General features: G+C 42.8%; 1 protein-coding gene across 13 annotated transcripts in view; it reads left to right on the plus strand.

Moving 5' to 3' along the window:
• LOC145343633 (LIM domain-binding protein 2) overlaps nt 1-21,869 on the plus strand; it is a 484,019-nt gene that overhangs the window by 241,607 nt on the left and 220,543 nt on the right. The gene's annotated exons all lie outside the window — the stretch shown is intronic.

Genomic DNA, 21,869 nt, shown 5'->3' on the forward strand with positions numbered 1-21,869 from the left:
ATCTGATCAGGGTAGCCATTATAAGAACATAAGAACATAAGAACATAAGAAATAGGAGCAGGAGTAGGCCATCTGGCCCTTCGAGCCTGCCCCGCCATTCAATAAGATCATGGCTGATCTGTCGTGGCTCAGTTCCACTTTCCCGCCCTCTCCCCATAACCCTTAATCCCCTCTCTTATCAAAAACCCATCAACCCGCTTCTTAAAAATATTTAGCGAGGCAGCCTCCACCACTTCAACGGGCAGAGAATTCCAGAGATTCACCACCCTTTGAGTGAAGAAGTTCCTCCTCAACTCCGTTCTGAACCGCCCCCCCTTTATCTTGAGGCTGTGCCCCCTAGTCCTACTGTCTTTTTTGAGCGGGAAGAGTCTTTCCACCTCTATCCTATCCATCCCATTCATCATCTTATACGTCTCAATGAGATCTCCCCTCATTCTTCTAAACTCTAACGAGTACAAGCCTAGTTTATTCAGCCTCTCCTCATAGCTCAACCCCCTCAACTCCGGTATCAGCCTAGTAAACCTCCTCTGCACTCCCTCCAGGGCCAAAATATCCTTGCGCAGGTGCGGCGCCCAAAACTGCACACAGTACTCCAGCTGCGGCCTCACCAATGCCCTATACAGCTGCAGCAAGACCTCCCTACTTTTATATTCAATCCCCCTCGCTATGAAGGCCAGCATCCCATTCGCCTTCCTGACCACCTGCTGCACTTGCAGGCTGGGTTTTTGCGACTCATGCACAAGGACCCCGAGGTCCCTCTGCACCGTCGCCTGCTGCAGTTTTTCGCCACGTAAGTAATAATCCTTCCTACCATTCTTCCTACCAAAGTGGACCACCTCACACTTGCCAACATTAAATTCCATTTGCCATTTCCTGGCCCATTCGCCCAGCCTATCTAGATCCTTCTGCAGACTCTCCACACCCTCCGCACAATTTGCCTTTCCCCCAATCTTGGTGTCATCAGCAAATTTCGACACCCTACACTCGGTTCCCTCCTCCAGATCATCTATATAAATGGTAAATAGCTGAGGCCCCAGCACCGACCCCTGGGGCACCCCACTAGTCACCAACCGCCAATCCGAATAGCACCCATTGACCCCCACTCTCTGCCTCCTATTTGACAACCAATCCTCTATCCACGCTAACACCCTACCCCCAACTCCATGTCCTCTGACCTTCTGCAGTAACCTCTTGTGAGGTACCTTATCAAACGCCTTCTGAAAATCCAGAAAGACCACATCCACCGGCTCTCCTCTATCCACCGCCCTAGACACATCCTCATAGAACTCCAGTAAATTTGTCAGACACGACTTCCCTTTAATGAAACCGTGTTGCGTCTGCCCTATCAAGCAATTCCCTTCAAGATGCCTCGCAATTTCCTCCTTAATGACGGATTCTAACATTTTACCTACCACAGACGTTAAACTAACCGGCCTGTAATTCCCCGCCTTTTGCCTGGCACCCTTCTTAAACAACGGCGTAACATTAGCCGTTTTCCAATCCTCCGGCACTTCCCCGGAATCCAGCGACGTCTGGAAAATAACCACCAAGGCATCCACTATCACCTCCGCCATTTCTTTCAGAACCCTCGGATGCATTCCATCCATATTCCACAGGATATCTTTGATGTGCCCCATTTCAGCACAAAGCTTACATATTGAGCAAATGGTTTGGTGACACTTTTATGAGGTTGCTGATTAGATCAATCTTTTAACATGTGGAGCTGTAGGAATCTCAAGGCGTATATTGACTAGTGAAAGTAGGTTTGCGGTAGACTGTGGTACAGATTGGCAGATTTTTCAATTAGCTGATCAAGGAGAGGGAGCTCATTTGACTGCTCCAATTCAAAGGTGAATTTGAATACAGGATGGAGTCCATTGAGATGCAAGGACATTCTTATCATATTGGCTACGATTCAGATATAGCAAACATATCAACTGTGTTGGAAATGCATACAAACATACAAAATAGGAACAGAGGCAGACTATTCGCCCCCTTGAGCCTGCCCTGCCGTTCAACAAGATCATAGCTAATCTGTTTGTGTTTCAAGTTCAAAATTCTCCTTCTGCTCCTGATAATCTTTGATTCTTTTGCTTAACAAGAATCCATCCTCTACCTTAAAAATATTCAATGGCCTTGATTCCACTGCCTTTTGAGGTAGAGTTCCAAAGCTGCACACCCTCAGAAAAAAATTCTCATAACATTTTTCCTCATAAAATGCTTCCTCAGATGATATGCAAGGGGTATTTGGGCATACATGGTGCTGTTAAAATTCAACTCAAGTGCTGAGTTAATAAGTTCAATTAATATTGACTTGGGCAATGATAGTGCGCCTGGATTGCCATGATGTAGTGAAGTGGTGTAAGTATCTATGGTTTCTTGATGGTACATTGGTGAATAGGCTAGCATTGTCAAATAAGCACATGGAGGTGGCAATGCTATTGAATCACAAGGATAACATTAGAACCATTTTAGATACAATGGAAAATTTGCTACTTAAGTAGTTATGACCTGTTATAGTCATCTAAATGCAGCACCTCAGTTTCATAATCTCTTTTAGAAAGGAGATGATCACTGGAAAGAGATAGCCTAGGGTTAGAGATTACACCATGATGCCTGGAATCCTGCTGTAAGGATATACAACCTTTATTGACACCATCCAAATGTAATTATCCGACTACTGAACAGTATCTTCCTGTAATCCTATGATGGAAAGATTTAAAAAGATAAATCAAAAATAGTTGGTGTAACATAAAGGCTTTGAGCATTTCATCATGTAGTAATAGCATCTTTTCATAGTGCCTGCAACACACAAGGAATTCAGATCATGACAGAAACCAGAGCCAAAGTGCAACATTTTCTACAGTGCTGTCAATCCCAAACTTATATGTTGACTTGGAAAACATTCCCAAATCTTTTGTTTCATGGTATCTCTACTTTTCAAATCGATTTTGTTTCCTTTCTGAGGGAGAAAGTCATGCAATTGAAGAAATATTGCTACAAAGTAGATTAAGTTTGTGTACATGAATTATATTAATCATCTGAACTTTAGAATCTATCTGCTATTAAATCTTTTAAGTTTACACATTTTAAGAAATGCTTTTCTTTCCAATTTTGTACAAGAATTAGTCTGGCTGAACAATCTTGACCAAAATCGAATGAATGATTGATTGCACATGGTTACCCAATTAAACAACATGCCCTTTTCTGTGATATGTTACTTTTGATTGTTTCATTTATTCTGATTATAGTTGTATTTGAAACCGTATAAAAAGAAAATTAAAAATCTCATATGTAACACTGATAAGAATTGTCGACAGTGCTGAATTTTGGAAGATGTGTATCACAGGTTGAGGGTAAAAAGCATAGAACAGAACTTTAACTCAGTGGTGTTCAAGACGTGAGCTATGGGAAAAATACGTCCTGTGTGATCTGATTGGCAAAGCTTCTGTTCTCACCTTCACTGGTTGTGCCAATTTTATCACCTTCAAATTATTTGCTCACAGATTAGGGAAGCTGGTCCCTGATTATTGGATTGTGATCATTTAGGAAGAAGCTTTTATCAGCTCAGTAACAACTACTTGCATTTATATAGCGCCTTTAAAAAAAAGTAAAATGTTCCAAGATGCTTTATTGGAGCATTATCAAACAAAATTTGGCATTGAGATACAGAAGTAGATGTTAGGATGGGTGATCAAAAAAGTATTTTCTAAGAAGTGTAGTCAAGGAGAAGGGAGAAGTTTAGGTGGAAAGGAATTTCAGAGCTTTGGGACTAGGTGGTTAAAGTTGTAGCTGCTGTTGTTGCAGCAAAGAAAATCAGGATGTGCAAGAGCACAGAATTGCCAATTTTAAATACTGAAAGCATCATTTTCCTGCATCCTATGCTGCTTTAATGGTTTCAGCCAAATCTTTGTAGCTGCCTTGTTGGCAGAATTTCTTCTGCCAACAAGGCAGCTACTTACAAAACAATGATTATATTCCCTGAGTGTACCATAAAAGTGGTATATGGTTTCTTGCTGGGCAGGGGATTCAGAATAATAGATAGCTGGAGGATACACTGTCTGAAATTAGTCTCATGTACCACTTATACATGGCCAAACTTCAAATCAGTTAAAGACGATTTAGATGCTTGTGGTCTGCTCTGCATTGCCTGGATTTGACGACACAAATCAGAAGATATCTAGTTTGGATGATGTGTTGGAAAGCTGTTACCAGATTGATGAGGTTTAGAATGATGCCATAAACCAAAACTGCAGAGCTCATAAAGTAGATTTACAGATTTAGAGTTGTAACACAGCACCCCAGATGCGCTTGTTGATTAGCACTATGTATAACATTCTGTTGGGGTTAATTTGTTCCTCAATCTTGTTTGCAAGTTTTGTATTTTTTTGCTAAATTGCAACTGTATTTGGCAATTTACATGGAAAAGATAATGAGACCCAGTATTATTAATATCCAAGATAAAGAAATTTCTCACCATGCTTTTAATCATTATTGGCTCTTTAATGTTTTGTAATTGTGTGGATTTACTAGAAGTGATTAATTATTTACAGTATAGATAATATTTTTAAATCAACATATTTGCGCTGTTGGCTGAACTTCCCATCAACTTTCCTTATCCACCTCAATTCCAACTTGCAAGTGCTTTGATTACACCATTTTCCTGCATGAAGAACAGTCCGAGAACTCAGTACTGTATTTCATTGCAAGCTCTAATTGCCAATGGGAACCAAATTCAAGTTAGTTTGTGACTTATGTGTACGTATGTCATGAAAAAGCTGACTTTTGCGAGCCTAAGTTACAGCAGATTTCTAAAAGCCTGAAATCATACAATCTCTACAGTGCAGAAGGAACCCTTTGGGCCTATCGAGCCTGCACTGATGACAATCTCACCCGGGCCTTATGCCCAGAACCCCATATGTTTACTCTGCTAATCCGCCCTGGGCAATTTAGCATGGCCAATCAATCAGACATGGGGTGAACATGCAAACTTCATACAGATATTGACCCAAGGCTGGAATCGAACCCGGGTCCCTGATGATGTGAGGCATCAGTGCTAAACATTGTGCCACCGTGCCGCCAGATATGACTATTTATTATCAATCTTTTTTAAAGCCTTGAAATTATTTTAGGCAATTTCAACTATCTCTAGTCCTTTCCAAGTAATAAATCTCAAGAAATAACTTACATTTGTTTATGCTACAGTATCAGATTGGCCCAAAATGTTTTGCAGCCAGATAAACCAAGCTGGAAAGTGGGTGGATTGTCTTAACTAGTGAAAATTTATAAATGGAATTGTAGAATAAATTTTGAGTTCTGTCATTCATCATTCTGAATTTACAGTAAATAGCCTAGTTTTTTAAATCTACGGGAAAGGTTGGTTTCTGCCTCACATCAGCCCCATCAGCTTTGGATTTTGCCTGAGAGGAATTGAAATGACTTAATCTTTCTGCAAATTTAAAACTGACTTCCATTATTCTCACTTCATATTTTTGAAGTATCATCACTTTTGAAAGATAGGAAATGTTGTACAGATACCATGTCTCAAATCCAGCTGTCCAAAAACCATTCATTTTCAGAATGTGCCATGCTTTAATTTTAATTGAGTAAAATTTTAAACAAGGAACTGACCTGGGCAGTTTGGTGAGGCGCTGCATTGGCAAGGTATGGTATCAATTAGTTATCCTCTTCACCGGTTTATTCTGCACTGCAAGCGACTTTTGACCCAACCCTACCTGATTCGTCTTAACCTGAACTGTCGGACATGAAACCTTGCACAATCCAAAATCCGGCATGAGATAGGTCCCAAGGTTGCCACTTTTGAGACACTGCACCTATAATGCAGTAAATGCAAATGAGTGAATACTTTATCCTATAGTATCGGTCTCTAATGCAGAAGTCTGAGATCATGTACCAATCTATTTAGGAACAGCTTTTTCCCTGCTGCCATCAGACTTCTGAATAGATCTAACATTAAGCTGATCTATCTTTTCACTCTGGCTATGATTGTAACACTGCATTCTGCCCCCTCTCCTTTTTCCCCATGCATTGTCTGTATAGCATGCAAGAAGCAATACTTTTCACTGTATCCCAATACATGTGACAATAATAAATCCAATCAAAAATCTTCTTGTGCAACATGATCTCCTGATTGGTGGAGTAAGTCAAGTATTGAGCATAGTGGCATCTGAAAGCTGCAGTGGCTCTACAAAGTGGGAATTTTGATTCTTCTGCTGTATGAAGACCGCATTGCTTCTGGCATTAAATGCTGTGAAGGAAATAAAAATGCAACAAACTTAATTGGAAGTTGGGTGGATTGTCTTAACCAGTGAAAATTGATGAATGTAATTGTAGAATAAATTTTGAGTTCTGTCATTCATCATTCTGAATTTACAGTAAATAACCCAATTATTTGCACTTGTGGAAATGTTGCTTTATACCTCACATCAGCCCCACCAGCTTTGGATTTTGATGAGAGGAATTGAAATGATTTGGTTTTTCTGCAAATTTAAAACTGACTTCCATTATTCTCACTTTATTTTTCCTGCACTGGGAGAAGTTAATTATGAGACCTTGATGAGATACTGTAGTTATTTATAGCACAAGCTCCTTTCACACAGCTCTGAAGAAGAGTTGTACGGACTCAAAATGTTAACTCTGTTTTTTCCTTCACAAGTGAAGCTAGTATCAGAGCTATCTTCAAACATGTCTATATGTTTATCCACTACCAGACAGATGTGCAGCAAGACAAAGAGAGGCTTTGCGGCAATGGCTGGGTTCCCCAGCATCCAGGATGGTATAGACAGCATGCATGTGGCCATCAGGGCACCAGCAGGAGAGCCGGGAGCTTTCATCAGCAGGAAGGGTAACTATTCAGTTCAATTGCGGGTTGTCTGTGGCCACAGGACTTGAATTCTACAAGTCTATACCTGTTATCCAAAGAACTCACATGATTCGTATATTTTGTGGCACTCCCAGGTACCAAGCCTGTTGGTGGTTTCTACAAGATTGGATGGATAGCTCCTGGGTGACAAGGGCTGTGATCTGAAGAAGTAGCTGATGACCCCACTCCATTACCCAGAAGCTGAGGCAGAGGAAAGATGTAACAGGAATCATACATCCACAAGAGTGGTGGTGGAGAGGAACGTTGGGCTGCTCAAGATGCACTTCGGATGCCTGGACTGATCCGGAGAGCTTTGCAGCATTCTCCAGAGTGTGTCTCCCTCACAGTCATAGCATGTTGCACCCTTTAGCTCTGATGAGGGGGGGGTACCCAGTGGAGGCTGAGGAAAGCAAGGCAGCTCCACAGGCCCAGGAGGAGACTCCAGTGAAGGCTCAGAAGAGGAGCCCGGGAACCTATAATGTTAGGACATAAGGTGAGAAATGATGACCTAATGTCCACCAATGTGCGATTATCTGCATTGGTGCATGGTACTGAAAGACAGCATGGCACAGATGCAGGAACAGCATTTTTCAGGATGTCTAATGTAGGGTCCTCCAGATGACGGATGGATCTGTGAAAGGAAGGCGCAAATCAGTGATTTCAATCATCATCGTTGCCGTACAAGCTAGGTGACCTGCTGAGAGGATGGATAGATGCTGCATGGTGACATCTGTATTGAAACTTCAATGCACACTCTGGCTGCAATAGCTCACTTTCTGATGAGAGGAGCCTGTGATATTTTCCATTCCCTTGACACACACATCTGGGTCCTGTACTTTTGTTGATATCCCTGATCCTCATCCTACCAAGCCTGGCAAACGAGAACTGTGCAGTGGCACTCCAGCTACAGAGCATCACTCTCATTCCAAGTCAGGATTAATAGATTGAAGACTCCGTCTCTGGTTTGGCTGTGCTCTGCAATTTTGTGACTTGCCTTCTCCTGACAGGAAATTAGTGCTCATTAATGTTCCCCATCTTCTGTAAGGCCCATTCTAGATGCCCCCATCTCTATCTGGGCATTTAAACCATTTCACTCTACCATATCTCCCCCTCCAATGCACTGCAGCCTTTTGTACTAACAGCTCAGCCTTGGCAGAACAGGCTTCAGTGCTAGTTGGCAAACACACTCAGATCCTCGATTAAAACTTTCCACACAGCTCATGCCATCTCTGCACTTACCCTTGCCATGTGCAGAAGATCTTTGAACCTTTTGCAGCACTGAATCTAGGTGGCAGATAACATCGTGCCTACTGACCTTTGATTTGATTTATTATTGTCACATGTATTAGTATACAGTGAAACGTATTGTTCCTTGCATGCTCTACAGATAAAATATACTGTACATCAAGAAGGAGAGAGTGCAGAATGTAGTGTTACAGACATAGGGCGTAGAGAAATATCAACTTAATGTGAGGAAGGTCCGTTCAAAAGGCTTTTTTAACTATAGTGTCAGCATGAAGGAACCAGGACAGATTGTTGGTGATCTGGACCCTTAAAAACCTGAAGCTGTCAACCATTTCTACTTCATCCCCATTGATGTAGATAGGGACGTGTTCTCTTCTACGCTTCCTGAAGTCAATGACTTTCTCCAATGTTTTGCTGACATTGAGGGAGAGATTATTCTCGTTGTACAAGTTCACCAGATTCTCTATCTTTTCCCTGTACTCTGTCTCATCATTGTTTGAGATCTGACTCACCACAGTGATGTCATCAGCAAATTTGAAAATCGAGTTGGAGGGGAATTTGGCCGCACAGAAATAGGTATATAAGGAGTATAGTAAGAGACTGAGGAAAAAGCTTTCTGCGCACTGGTGTTGAGGATAATCATGGAGGAGGTGTTGTTGCCTATTCTTACTGATTGCAGTTGTGGGTTAGGAAGTTCAGGATCCAGTGCAGAGGGAGGAGCTGAATTCCAGGCCATGGAGTTTGGAGATGAGTTTCGTAGAAATAATGGTGTTGAAGGCTCGGATGTAGGCAATAAATAGGAGTCTTACATAGTGTGTTTGTTATCTGGGTGTTACAGGGTTGAGTGTAGGACCAGGGAGATGGCCTTTGGTGTGAGTCTGTTGCAGCGATAGGCAAACTGTAGTTGATCCAGGTAACTTGGAAGGCTGCAGTTGATTTGTGTCATGACCAGCCTTTCGAAGCATTTCATAATGATGGATGTCAGAGCCACTGGATGATACTCATTAAGGCACGTTGCTTGGCTTTTCTTTCGTACTGGGATGATGGTCATTGTCATGAAGCAGATAGGGATGTCAGATTGGTTAAAGAGAGGTTAAAGATGTCTGCGAATACCTTTGTCAGTCGGTCCACGCAGGATCTGAGTGCTCGTCTGGGTATACCATCCAGATGTGGATATGCTGGCGTTGGACTGGGGTAAACACAGTAAAAAGTCTCACAACACCAGGTTTTAGTCCAACCAATTTATTTGATAGTAAACTCACTAGCTTTCGAGGGGTTTCCCTCTTCTTCAGGTGAATGGAGAGTTCTGGCCTCAGACAGAGCATATAAAGCACAAACAGTTTACAGATTACTGATTAGAATGCGAATCTTTACACCTAACCTGCTGTTCAAGTCCTAAAGTGGCCGACAGTGTGAGTGGAAGGAGCACTGATCACAGGTTAAAGAGATGTGTATTGTCTCCAGACAGTATAGTAAGTGAGGTTTTGCAAACCCAGGCACGTCACGGGGGTTACAGATAGTGTGACATGAACCCAAGATCCCTGTTGAGACTGTCCTCATGTGCGGAACTTGGCTATCAGCCTCTGCTCAGCGACTCTGCGCTGTCGTGTGTCGTGAAGGCCAACTTGGAGAATGCTTACCCGAAGGTCAGAGGCTGAATGCCCATGACCACTGAAGTATTCGCCAACAGGAAGGGAACAGTCTTGCCTGGTGATTGTCGAGCGATATTCATTCATCCGTTGTTGTAGCGTCTGCATGGTCTCCCCAATGTACCATGCTTCGGGACATCCTTTCTTGCAACGTATCAGGTAGACAACGTTGGCCGAGTTGCAAGAGTATTTACCGTGTACCTGGTGGATGGTATTCTCACGTGTGATGATGGTATCCATGTCGATGATCCGGCATGTCTTGCAGCCCACAGACAATCTCACAATGCTCCACTTCTCCAGTTAAAGAAGCCATTGCCTATGGACAAGCCCTCCGAATACACAGGATTTGCTCAGATGAGGACGATCATGACAGACACCTCCAGACGCTGAAAGATGCCCTCATAAGAACAGGATATGGCGCTCGACTCATAGATCGACAGTTCCGATGCGCCACAGCGAAAAACCGCACCGATCTCCTCAGAAGACAAACACGGGACACAGTGGACAGAGTACCCTTCGTCATCCAGTACTTCCCCGGAGCGGAGAAGCTACGACATCTTCTCCAGAGTCTTCAACATATCATTGATGAAGACGAACATCTCGCCAGGGCCATCCCCACACCCCCACTTCTTGCCTTCAGACAACCACGCAACCTCAAACAGACCATTGTTCGCAGCAAACTACCCAGCCTTCAGAACAGTGACCACAATACCACACAACCTTGCCACAACAACCTCTGCAAGACATGCCGGATCATCGACATGGATACCATCATCACATGTGAGAATCACCTAATCCAAATTGTGAAATTTATAAGTTAAGTAAATAATTAAACATACTTGTTAATGTTTTGTGTGGTGTTGTCAGTGGGGAGGTTTTCTCCATGTGCTTTATGTAATGTAAACTTAAAAACCCTTTCTTCTTATTTTACTACAATTCATACATAGAAGAAATTTTCACTTCTGGTGTTTAAAATTTGTAACAAATCATTTTGTTTTGCTGCAGCTTGTGACAATTTGCAACAAGGACATATTAGGAAACACTTAATAGAGGCCCCTGGTGTAAAACTAAGTTGACCTAAAATAACTGGATTGGATTATGTGGTCAGGGGCTCGTAAAGGGCACTAGCCATTCATTTCATTTGCAATTGCCAAAAGATTTTTGGAAAGGATTTTGGATTATAACTTGGTGTAAATTAGACAGCTAAAACTCAGAATGACCTTTCCAGTGGATCTGGGATTTGTGAGAACAGGGCAAACGTTGTGGACTGCATTAATCAGTCAGATTGAAGAATTGAATGGAGTGTCAGAACATTTAATTTTACGTCAAATTAGCTACAGGTAGCAAAATAGAGAGGGAGCAAGAGATTGGGTTTATGTACTGTGGTTAACAGGGACAGAAAAATATTTAAAATTCTTTTTTCCAAATCTCCAACAATAATTAAAATCTGAATAAATCAGACTCTGTACTCTTGGGACCAGAGAGGTCATTTGGAAGTAATTAAGACTTAATGAGTCATTAAAAGGTTACCCATACTGAAATAATCAAACCTGGCCGTTCAGTGTATTTGAATAATTAATCTGTTGGTGAGATATCATGATTGCACATTAGGACAGGACATCATGGACAGCAATTTCCTGATGTTTGCACTTAACTGTGTGTTGTCATGAACACTGTAATCACAGAAAATGCTTCATTTTCAAGGATGAAGAACATTCTGGAAGAATTTGTGTTTTAAAAGACACTTCTGTAAAGAATGAATGCAAAAACTCTGAATCCTTTTCTTGGAAGAGACATCCATGTACAAGGAAAGGTAATTGAGCAGCCTTCAAGAAGCTGGAAACCTCTTGACCCTGGTGGACAGTGTACAAAATGGGACGCATGGTAGTTTGTGGTTCTGAAAGCAAATATGCCTGAAAACTGTTTACAAGTTGGTTTTGGTTTGAGAAGAAGGACCAACTGCTGGTGAAAAGAGGGCAGCAGTCTTTCTGCGGTGCACAGTGACTCCACAGACGGATGACCGTAGAAGCTGCTTCTAAATTATTCTACATGCTGGGATTGGGTACTTGCAAGTGTTCCTTAAGCCCACCTGAAAAGCATTGTAAGAGACATCAATTGTTTCACAGATCAGTGCAGAGGGAACAACCATGTAACCCAGACGCAATTTCTAGGACTTAACCACCTTTCCTTTTCATTTGTACCGTTGGTTTTTAACCTTTGGGTATCTCAAAAGAATAATTAGTATACTTACATATTTCATTCTATATTGGGTGGCACAGTGGTTAGCACTGCTGCCTCACAGTGCCAGGGACCTGGGTTCAATTCCAGCCTCAGGTGACACTGTGGAGAATTCATGTTCTTCCCATGTTTGTGTGGGTGTCTTCTGGGTGCTCTGGTTTCCCCTCTCAGTCCAAATATGTGTGGGTTAGGTTGATTGGTCATGATAAATTGCCCCTTAGTGTCAGGAGGATTAGAAGGGTAAATAGGTGGGGTCACAGGGATAGGATCTGGATAGGGTTGTTGTCAGTATAGGCTGGATGGGCCAAATGGCCTCCTTATGTAGATTCTATGTTAATCAGCTTTGCTTTTCTATATGATAAGACTGGTTTTATGGTAAGTTTATTTATTGAAAGAATCCTGGTTAAAGTCAGTTTTATTCAGGGTAACGGTCGTGAAGATGAATAATTGACTATTATTGGTGAGTGAATCAAACTTTTTAGCTATTGGTGTGACCTGTAGAGTAGTGGGGTGGTCATACTGTGCATTCCTCCTATCCCAGTGGTAGAAATATGTGCGCAGTTGTGACAAGTTGCTGTACAATCCCCACATTAATGACAATGAGCACTGTTAGCCTCACCATTATTTCACCCCTGAAATCTAGCCCTGTTGTTGAGTTGGCCAACTCCCAGAGGATCTATCAAAAAGCCTGAAATGTTCAACCAGCAGAAAACTTCAAATAAAATTTAATGTCTTTGGTAAATCAGATCCAAAGTCAAAACCTCTGAAACCCCTCCACTTATCGACAAGAAAGTTGATGGTTATTGGGAAACAGGCAGGAAAATAGTGTTCAGGCCACAATCAGATTGGCCATGATCGTATTGAATGGCAGAGCAAATTCAAATGGCTGAATGACTTACTCCTGCTCCTATTTCTTATCATCTTATAAACCTAACAGTGGATCTGAGAGAAGAATGAACATAGTGGGTGAAAAGTAAGGTGAATAATTTTCCCTGAAGAATGAAACATAGGATTCTGCCATTCCCCCACGTGGGAGTATTTTCAAATGTTTCAGCAGTTAAATATTTCCAGTCAGGTGCACAAAAGGGTTAGTATTTTGGTATCTGGATGCTGGAAGTGGCCTCACTGTTACCCATTTCCAATAAAAGCAAGTTGCACATGAAATGCAGCTGAGTATCATGCATCAGCTGAGTATCACACATCGTCTGATTTCAAACAGGATGCTTCTGCACTACTGCTGTTGTCATTGCATCTAAGAAGATAATGTGTTATAACCTTTTAACTTTTTTTGAAGAAAGTAAGAACGTTGTAAATTTATATTTGTAAAAATTAATTAAGGAAGAAGTAATGGGATAACTCAATGTTGTGTCCTTTAGAATCAAAGTTATATTGCTATACAGAGATGTATGGAACCATGAAAGCTTGTCATGAAAAGTCATACAATGTAAGTCAACACAATTCGTGAAGTGATAACAATTTAGCTTTGATAACAGGTAATACTGGATTTTTTTACATTGAACAGCGTCAACATCTGCTTTGTGAATTATACAAAAACGTTCTTGTATTGAAGTCAGGTTAGGTTGCAGTATATCCTATCATTTGTTCACCATTTTCATTGTCATTGGTTATGAATTGACTGGACCTGCTCATTGTTGCTTATTTACTGCAGTGCATATCAAAACCTGTGGATTCTTTTCGTAAATCCTAAAGGCTGTCTTCCTGTGATCCTTTCTACAAAGTGCTCTGACACATCTGTAAATTATTTTGACAAGGGTGATATGTGGAAATCAATACCAGTTTATCAAGTGTCATCAAGTGGACATTCATGCTAGTTGGCCTGATATAGGACCTCTTCAAGAGGTCCTGTGTAATTGAATAGGGCTGAGGCCACAAAGTGCCGATTGCTAACTGAAACCAATAAATATTCTTTCAGCAGCTTTGCTGCGGCTGCATTTTGATGCGTATACTGAACACAAAATCACAACTCGCCCTAGATTCTCTTTCAGGACGACTACTTGCGTGCTCAGTCCTTTATCAAGTGCTCTTTCCCATGTTGTCTTTGGTTCTGTTTATCTTGACTGCTTATTTTACAGCAGGTGATAAAAAGAGGATTTGTTGCCCAAGATGAGATTATAATGGAAAAATACACCTGAAGTCATTTTCTTTAGAATTTAAAAATAAGTATTTGGCTGCTGTCTTGTGTCAGTTTATTGAGTTGAAGCAAAATTAATTTCCTTTGGTGTTACCCATTTCAATCACTGAACATTTAAATTTGCACATCCAATGTTTCATGAAGTCCAGCTCAGATAAATGATTTAACACTTTGGATATTGTATCACTAATGTGCTGACAGTGTTGATCAATGAGTGTGAGAAGAGCTGTGAAGGTCTTTCTCAGGGCTGGAGGAATGTGCAGAGTGTGGATACCAGTCAGGTATTCTGCTGCAGTGACATCAGTTTTAGTGTCACTGTAGTTAATTATCTCATTACTGGACTATAAAGCTATCAGTTGTACTCAAAGAATGGAATAAATTAATTAAATTAAATAAGGAATTATAGTAGTTAACTGGGTAGAAGTCATGCTGCCCTGACCATCGCAGGAGAAGCAAAATATTATGATCTGGTACAGCTGCATGATTTAATATCAGTGTGACTGTTGTAAGTAATGTGATAAAATATGCTGTTAAAAAGCTTAGTTTTCAGTGTGTAAATTTATCATGGGTATTTCTTTGTGAGGTAGGAACAAAATATATCATTGCTGCTTCCTTCTGATTGCTTTCCCCAGGGACTCTGGATAAGAATGGTTTAGTGAGCCAGTGTCACTCTGGGCCGGTAGCTGGGAAGTAGTTTCTCTCTCTTCCTCTGGGAGATGCTGAACTTCTTGTCTAATGCTATTGAAATAAGATTGAAAACTTTGTGTTGCTGATCAGGAGCCTGGGCAAGTCTTATGAAGTGCCCTGGCATCACATTATCTAGGAAATAATTGTACTGGATGCCATTGCCTTAATATTCAACATCAGATTGACAATTGACTCCTACCGATCATTTTTTAGAAATCTTTTCTGGTTTTGAAATGTACATATATAAAATATAGTTGTATTGAGGTGCACATACTTACTTGGGTACGGGGAAAATAACATAAAAGTTTGCAGATTCCACAAAGTTTGAAAAACAGTGAGGAGGATAATCATAGACATCAGGTGCACATAAACAGGTTGGTGAAATTGATAAACAGCTGCGAGATGAAACTTAATGCAGGGAAGTGTGAAGTAATAAATTTTGGAAAGGAAAATTCAGGAAGGTAATATGAACTAAATGCTGCAATCTTAAAGGGAGAGTGTGCAATTAGAGGGATCTTTGGGACTTGTATTTTGAAGGCAAAGGTGGCAGGACCAGTTCATGAAGCTATTTGAAAAGCGAATGGGATCCATGGCTTTATAAGTAGAGCATAAAAACCAAGAAGTTGTATTAAATATTCATAAATCAGCGAAAGGACCTCAGCCGGTATTATGTACAATTCTGGGCACCACATTTTAGAAAGGTTGTCAAGGTGCAAGAGATGTCGCATAGGGGCCTTGCTGGAATGGCACTGGGGATGATGGGCTTTGTGCCGATTTTGATGCACTCCTGCTGTCATTCATGTTGTCTTTGGAAAGTTTCAGTGTTGGATCATGCAAATGAAAATCCTACTGACAAAACTAGCCACATCCCCAGATCAAATTATCACCAGGGTGAGTTTGCATTATTTGCAAGCTTTCAATGAGGCTGTTAAAATGAAGGGGGTTTTTTTTAGGTTCAAGGGCACGTTTGGATGCAGAATAAAGTGCTAACTTCGAAAACATTTCCTGATTTCGCTACGTGTGGACAATTTGATATGTAATTATGCAAATGAGTCTGAGCAGTAACTTGAGCCATAAAATCAATTTGAAAACTAATGCAATTTGTGCTTGGATTGCTGACTGCTTCTAAAGCAGAAACTCTACTCCAAAATATTTAATCTATTTTAGATGTTGTATTTCCTCATTATCGTAACATTTCATACACTCTGCTTAGAAAGTTGATGACAATGTCAGTATTGCTGGAGCAGATGTTAGTTTACAGGAACTGTAAAATAAAAGATTGAAGAGTTACACGGATAATTTATACTGCTCACACTTTTTAAACATCTGTTTTTGGGGTGTGGTTGACCTTGGCGCCACTAAATTTCATGTCCATCCTTAGTTGTTATATTGGACTTTTCTCTTGAACTGCGTAGGTTATGCTTCCATAGTGGTGTTAGGTTAAAGACATCGAGATATTGGACCAGAACTGATAAAGAAACACACAAGCTAAACTGGAGTATGACATGGATGGGGAGCTTGGAGATGATGGTGTTTCCACAACATTGCTACTTGTTTGCTTCTTGACAATAGAGGTAGGGGAAAGGGACACCATTTTTATCAAAGTAAGTCAATGATTTGCATCCTGTAGATTATCCATATTGCATCCATTGTGGCAACTATTGAGTCTTGTGGCGGAGCTATCATTCATAAGAACCATTTTGTCCAAAGTGTGTCGCATTTAGTATTTAAGAACATAAGAACATAAGAAATAGGAGCAGGAGTAGGCCATCTAGCCCTTCGAGCCTGCCCCGCCATTCAATAAGATCATGGCTGATCTGTCGCTGCTCAGTTCCACTTTCCCGCCCTCTCCCCATAACCCTTAATCCCCTCTCTTATCAAAAGCCCATCAACCCGCGTCTTAAAAATATTTAGCGAGGCAGCCTCCACCACTTCAACGGGCAGAGAATTCCAGAGATTCACCACCCTTTGAGTGAAGAAGTTCCTCCTCAACTCTGTTCTAAACCGCCCCCCTTTTATCTTGAGGCTGTGCCCCCTAGTCCTACTGTCTTTTTTGAGCGGGAAGAGTCTCTCCACCTCTATCCTATCCATCCCATTCATCATCTTATACATCTCAATGAGATCTCCCCTCATTCTTCTAAACTCTAACGAGTACAAGCCCAGTTTATTCAGCCTCTCCTCATAGCTCAACCCCCTCAACTCTGGTATCAGCCTAGTAAACCTCCTCTGCACTCCCTCCAAGGCCAAAATATCTTTGCGCAGGTGCGGCGCCCAAAACTGCACACAGTACTCCAGCTGCGGCCTCACCAATGCCCTATACAGCTGCAGCAAGACCTCCCTACTTTTATATTCAATCCCCCTCGCGATGAAGGCCAGCATCCCATTCGCCTTCCTGACCACCTGCTGCACCTGCAAGCTGGGTTTTTGCGACTCATGCACAAGGACCCCGCGGTCCCTCTGCACCGTCGCCTGCTGCAGTTTTTCGCCACGTAAGTAATAATCCTTCCTACCATTCTTCCTACCAAAGTGGACCACCTCACACTTGCCAACATTAAATTCCATTTGCCATTTCCTGGCCCATTCGCCCAGCCTATCTAGATCCTTCTGCAGAGTCTCCACACCCTCCGCACAATTTGCCGTTCCCCCAATCTTGGTGTCATCAGCAAATTTCGACACCCTACACTCGGTTCCCTCCTCCAGATCATCTATATAAATGGTAAATAGCTGAGGCCCCAGCACCGACCCCTGGGGCACTCCACTAGTCACCATCCACCAATCCGAATAGCACCCGTTGACCCCCACTCTCTGCCTCCTATTTGACAACCAATCCTCTATCCACGCTAACACCCTACCCCCAACTCCATGTCCCTTGACCTTCTGCAGTAACCTCTTGTGAGGTACTTTGTCAAACGCCTTCTGAAAATCTAGAAAGACCACATCCACCGGCTCGCCTCTATCCACCGCCCTAGACACATCCTCACAGAACTCCAGTAAATTTGTCAGACACGACTTCCCTTTAATGAAACCGTGCTGCGTCTGCTCTATCAAGCAATTCCCTTCAAGATGCCTCGCAATTTCCTCCTTAATGACAGATTCTAACATTTTACCTACCGCAGACGTTAAACTAACTGGCCTATAATTCCCTGCCTTTTGCCTGCCACCCTTCTTAAACAACGGCGTAACATTAGCCGTTTTCCAATCATCTGGCACTTCCCCGGAATCCAGCGACGTCTGGAAAATAACCACCAAGGCATCCACTTTCACCTCCGCCATTTCTTTCAGAACCCTCGGATGCATTCCATCTGGTCCTGGGGACTTGTCCACAATCAGCCCCTCCAGTCTGTCGAGCACCGCCTCTCTAGTAACAATAATGTCATTAAGACCCTCCAGTCCTATCACCTTTCCATCGCTAACACCCGGCAAATTATTCACGTCCTCCTCCGTGAAGACAGAAACAAAAAAGTTATTCAATACCTTAGCCATATCCCCATCCCCTACCACTAGGTCCCCTTTCTCATCCTCTAAAGGACCAACATTCACCCTAGCCAGCCTCTTCCTTTTTATATATTTATAAAAACTCTTGCTATCCTTTTTTATATTAAGCGCTAGCCCAGCTTCATAGTTTCTCCTACCCTTCTTTATCAACTTCTTTGTCAATCTTTGTTGACATTTAAACCTCTCCCAATCCTCTTCTCGCCCACTACTCTTAGCTACTCTAAATTCCTCGCTTCTAATTTAACACTTTCCTTCACCTCCTTCGTTATCCACGGCTTATTACCTCTCCTCCTACTATCCTTTTTGACCATCGGAATAAATTTCTGCTGAGCACCAAGAAAGATCTCCTTAAAGATCCTCCACTGCTCCTCAACAGACCCTCCCTCCAACGCGCTCCCCCAGTCCACATTCGCCAATTCTTCTCTCATCCTACCGTACTCCCCTCTATTCAAACAGAGGACGTGTGTCCGGGAACCCACTTTCTCCTCCTCCATCTGCACCAGAAACTCCACCATACAATGATCACTCTCCCCAAGAGGATCCTTCACCACAAGGTCCCTAATTCTACCTGCCTCATTACATAGCACCAGATCCAAGATAGCTCGCTCCCTCGTCGGCTCCAACACACACTGTTCGAGGAAACTATCCCGGCAGCATTCCAAGAACTCTTCCTCGAGCCCCCCGCGTCCAACATGGGTCGACCAATCAATATGCAGATTGAGACCCCCCATAACTACGGCCGTCCCATTCCTGCATGCCGCACTTATTTGCGCGTTAACAGCCTGCCCCACCTCCAGATCATTATTCAGGGGCCTATAGACGACACTCACCAGCATCTTCCTCCCTTTGCTGTTCCTAATCTCCACCCACAACGATTCCACCCTCTGCTCCTTGGCTCCAGCATCATCCCTTGCTACCACCGTGATGCTATCCTTAATCAGCAGAGCTACGCCCCCCCCGCCCTTTTCCCTCCTGCCTATCCTTCCTAAACACTTGATAGCCCTGTACATTCAGCTCCCAGTCCCTGTCACCCTGCAGCCACGTCTCAGTAATGGCCACCAGATCGTATCCATTTGTGTCGATCTGCGCCACCAGCTCATCCACTTTATTCCGAATGCTTCGTGCATTCAGATAAAGCGCTTTCATCCCAGCCTTCACCTGGACCCTATTTGCCGTAACGCCACCAACTATACTCACGCCCCCTACTCCCTCTATTATTGGGACATCCTCGGCCTCTTCCCTTACCTGTACCCTCTCCTTAACTTTAGACCTCGTAACATCACCTACCCTCGCACCCTTTTCCCCCCCCCCCCCCAACTTAGTTTAAAGCCCTGTCTACAGTCCTCTTTACTCGATTCGCCAGCACTCTGGTCCCAGCACGGTTCAGACCAACCCCATCCCGCCCGAACAGGTCCCACCTACCCCAATACTGGTGCCAATGCCCCATAAATTCAAACCCATTCCTCCCACACCAATCCCTGAGCCACCCATTCACTTCCTTAATCCTGTCAACCCTACGCCCGTCTGCACTCGGTTCAGGCAGTAGCCCAGAGATGACCACCTTGTCGGTTCTACTTTTTAATTCCATTCCCAGCTTTTCATACTCCCTCCCCAGATCCTCAGTCCGCATTTTGCTTACGTCGCCGGCACCCACGTGTACCACAACGACCGGATTCTCACCCTCCCACTCCAGGTTCCTCTGCAGCCCAGCTGCGACATCCCGTACCCGAGCACCAGGCAGACAACACACCCTTCTGTGCACTTTGTCATTGTGACAAAGGACAGTGTCAATACCCTTCACCCCACTATCCCCAATCACTACTATGTTCCTTTTCCCCCTCTCTTTGCCTATGTCCTGCTGCATCACTGTACCGTGTGCAGTTTGCTCACCAACCTCACCTGCCTCGTTCTCGTCCAGCCTGGAAGCAAGAACCTCAAACCTGTTATGCAGATTAAGAGGCTGAGGCCTCCGCTCCTCACCCCCCTTCCTCCTCCCAGCAGCCCCCTCTTGTCCCTGACCCTTAGAGTTAGCCAGTCTAGGGGGGGTGGATGTGACTTGCACCCCATTGACAATGGCACCCTCTCTCCCCTTGATGAGCCTCAGTGTCTGTAGCTCAGATGCCAGCTCATCCACCTTGAGCTGGAGCTCCTCCAGCAACCTGCACTTACTACAGACATGGTCACTGGGATGGACCCTGGAGTCCACCAGTTCCCACATCATACAGAAACCACACATCACATGCCCCTCCATTATTCACTGTAGTAGTTTTGAAAAAAATTTTTTTTTGTTTTTTTTCCTTGTTTTTCAAACGAACTCACCTGGCCTTTTTTCCCCCAAGCCCTTTTTGATATTAAGCCCTGCTGTACCTTTTGTTTCTGCTTTTCTTCCATGTCTGCTTTTTTTAAACCTCTAATTTTCCTTCACTATTTAATAGCATGTTTAATTCATTGCTCCAGAAGAGCTCGTTTTAGATTTATTTGTGCGGGTAAACATGTCCCCTTGGGGAAGCCTAGATAAAATGTAAAGAATGGAACCTAGTTCACCTTCCAAGTAGAGAGGGCTTAGTACTTTTTCCAGCTTGTGTTCTTTACAGTTTGTCATTGTTATCATTTGTAACATTTCTCAGTTGGTGACAACATTGCGTTCTCCTTCTTTAAGTTATTCTGTGTCTTATGGCATATGGATGCACTGCCATTGTGATATGACAGAATGTTGTCTTTGAAATCTTCATCTGTCAGGGCATTGAGTATAGAAGTTGGGAAGTTATGTTGCAGCTGTACGGGATGTTGGTAAGGCTGCATCTGGAGTATTGTGTTCAGTGCCTTGCTGTAGGAAAAATAATATTAAACTGGAGAGAGTGTAGAAGAGATTTACAAGGATGTTGCCAGGACTTGAAGGACTGAGTTATAGGGAGAGATTGGATAGGCGAGGACGTTTTTCTTTGGCGTGTAGGAGACTGAAGGCTGATCTTATAGAGGTGTACAAGATCATGTGAGGCATGGATAGGATGAATGCACTGTCTTTTTCCCAGGGTTAAGGAACCGAGAGGGGGAAGAATTAATGGAAACCTGAGGAGTAACTTTCTTTTTGCATAAAGGGTAGTACATATGTGGAATGAGCTGCTGGAAGAAGTGGTTGAGGCAGGGATATTGACAACATTTAAAAGGCATTTGGACAGATTCATGGATAGAAGAGGTTTAGAGTGATATGGGCCAAATCAGACAAACGGGATTAGCTTAGATGGGCATTTTAGTCGACGTGGATCAGTTCGGGCCAAAGGGCCTGTCTCTGTGCTGTAGATTCTATGATTCTAAGTTGCAGTGCTCCCACTTCTGTCATTACCAGTGTGTAAAGTGCAGAGTTATTTCTGTCTCCTTTGAAAAATAGTGAAGGATTTGGGAAACATAGAGTGGAAACATTGGGATAAATGTTCATCTTCACCAATTGGGTGACATTCCATGGAACAGATTATGTCCATTATAGAACCCACGATAGCACTCCATTGTTGAAATGGAAATA

The sequence above is a fragment of the Carcharhinus amblyrhynchos genome, chromosome 1, assembly GCF_965287045.1.
Source record: "Carcharhinus amblyrhynchos chromosome 1, sCarAmb.v2.hapA, whole genome shotgun sequence".
Taxonomy (NCBI): domain Eukaryota; kingdom Metazoa; phylum Chordata; class Chondrichthyes; order Carcharhiniformes; family Carcharhinidae; genus Carcharhinus; species Carcharhinus amblyrhynchos.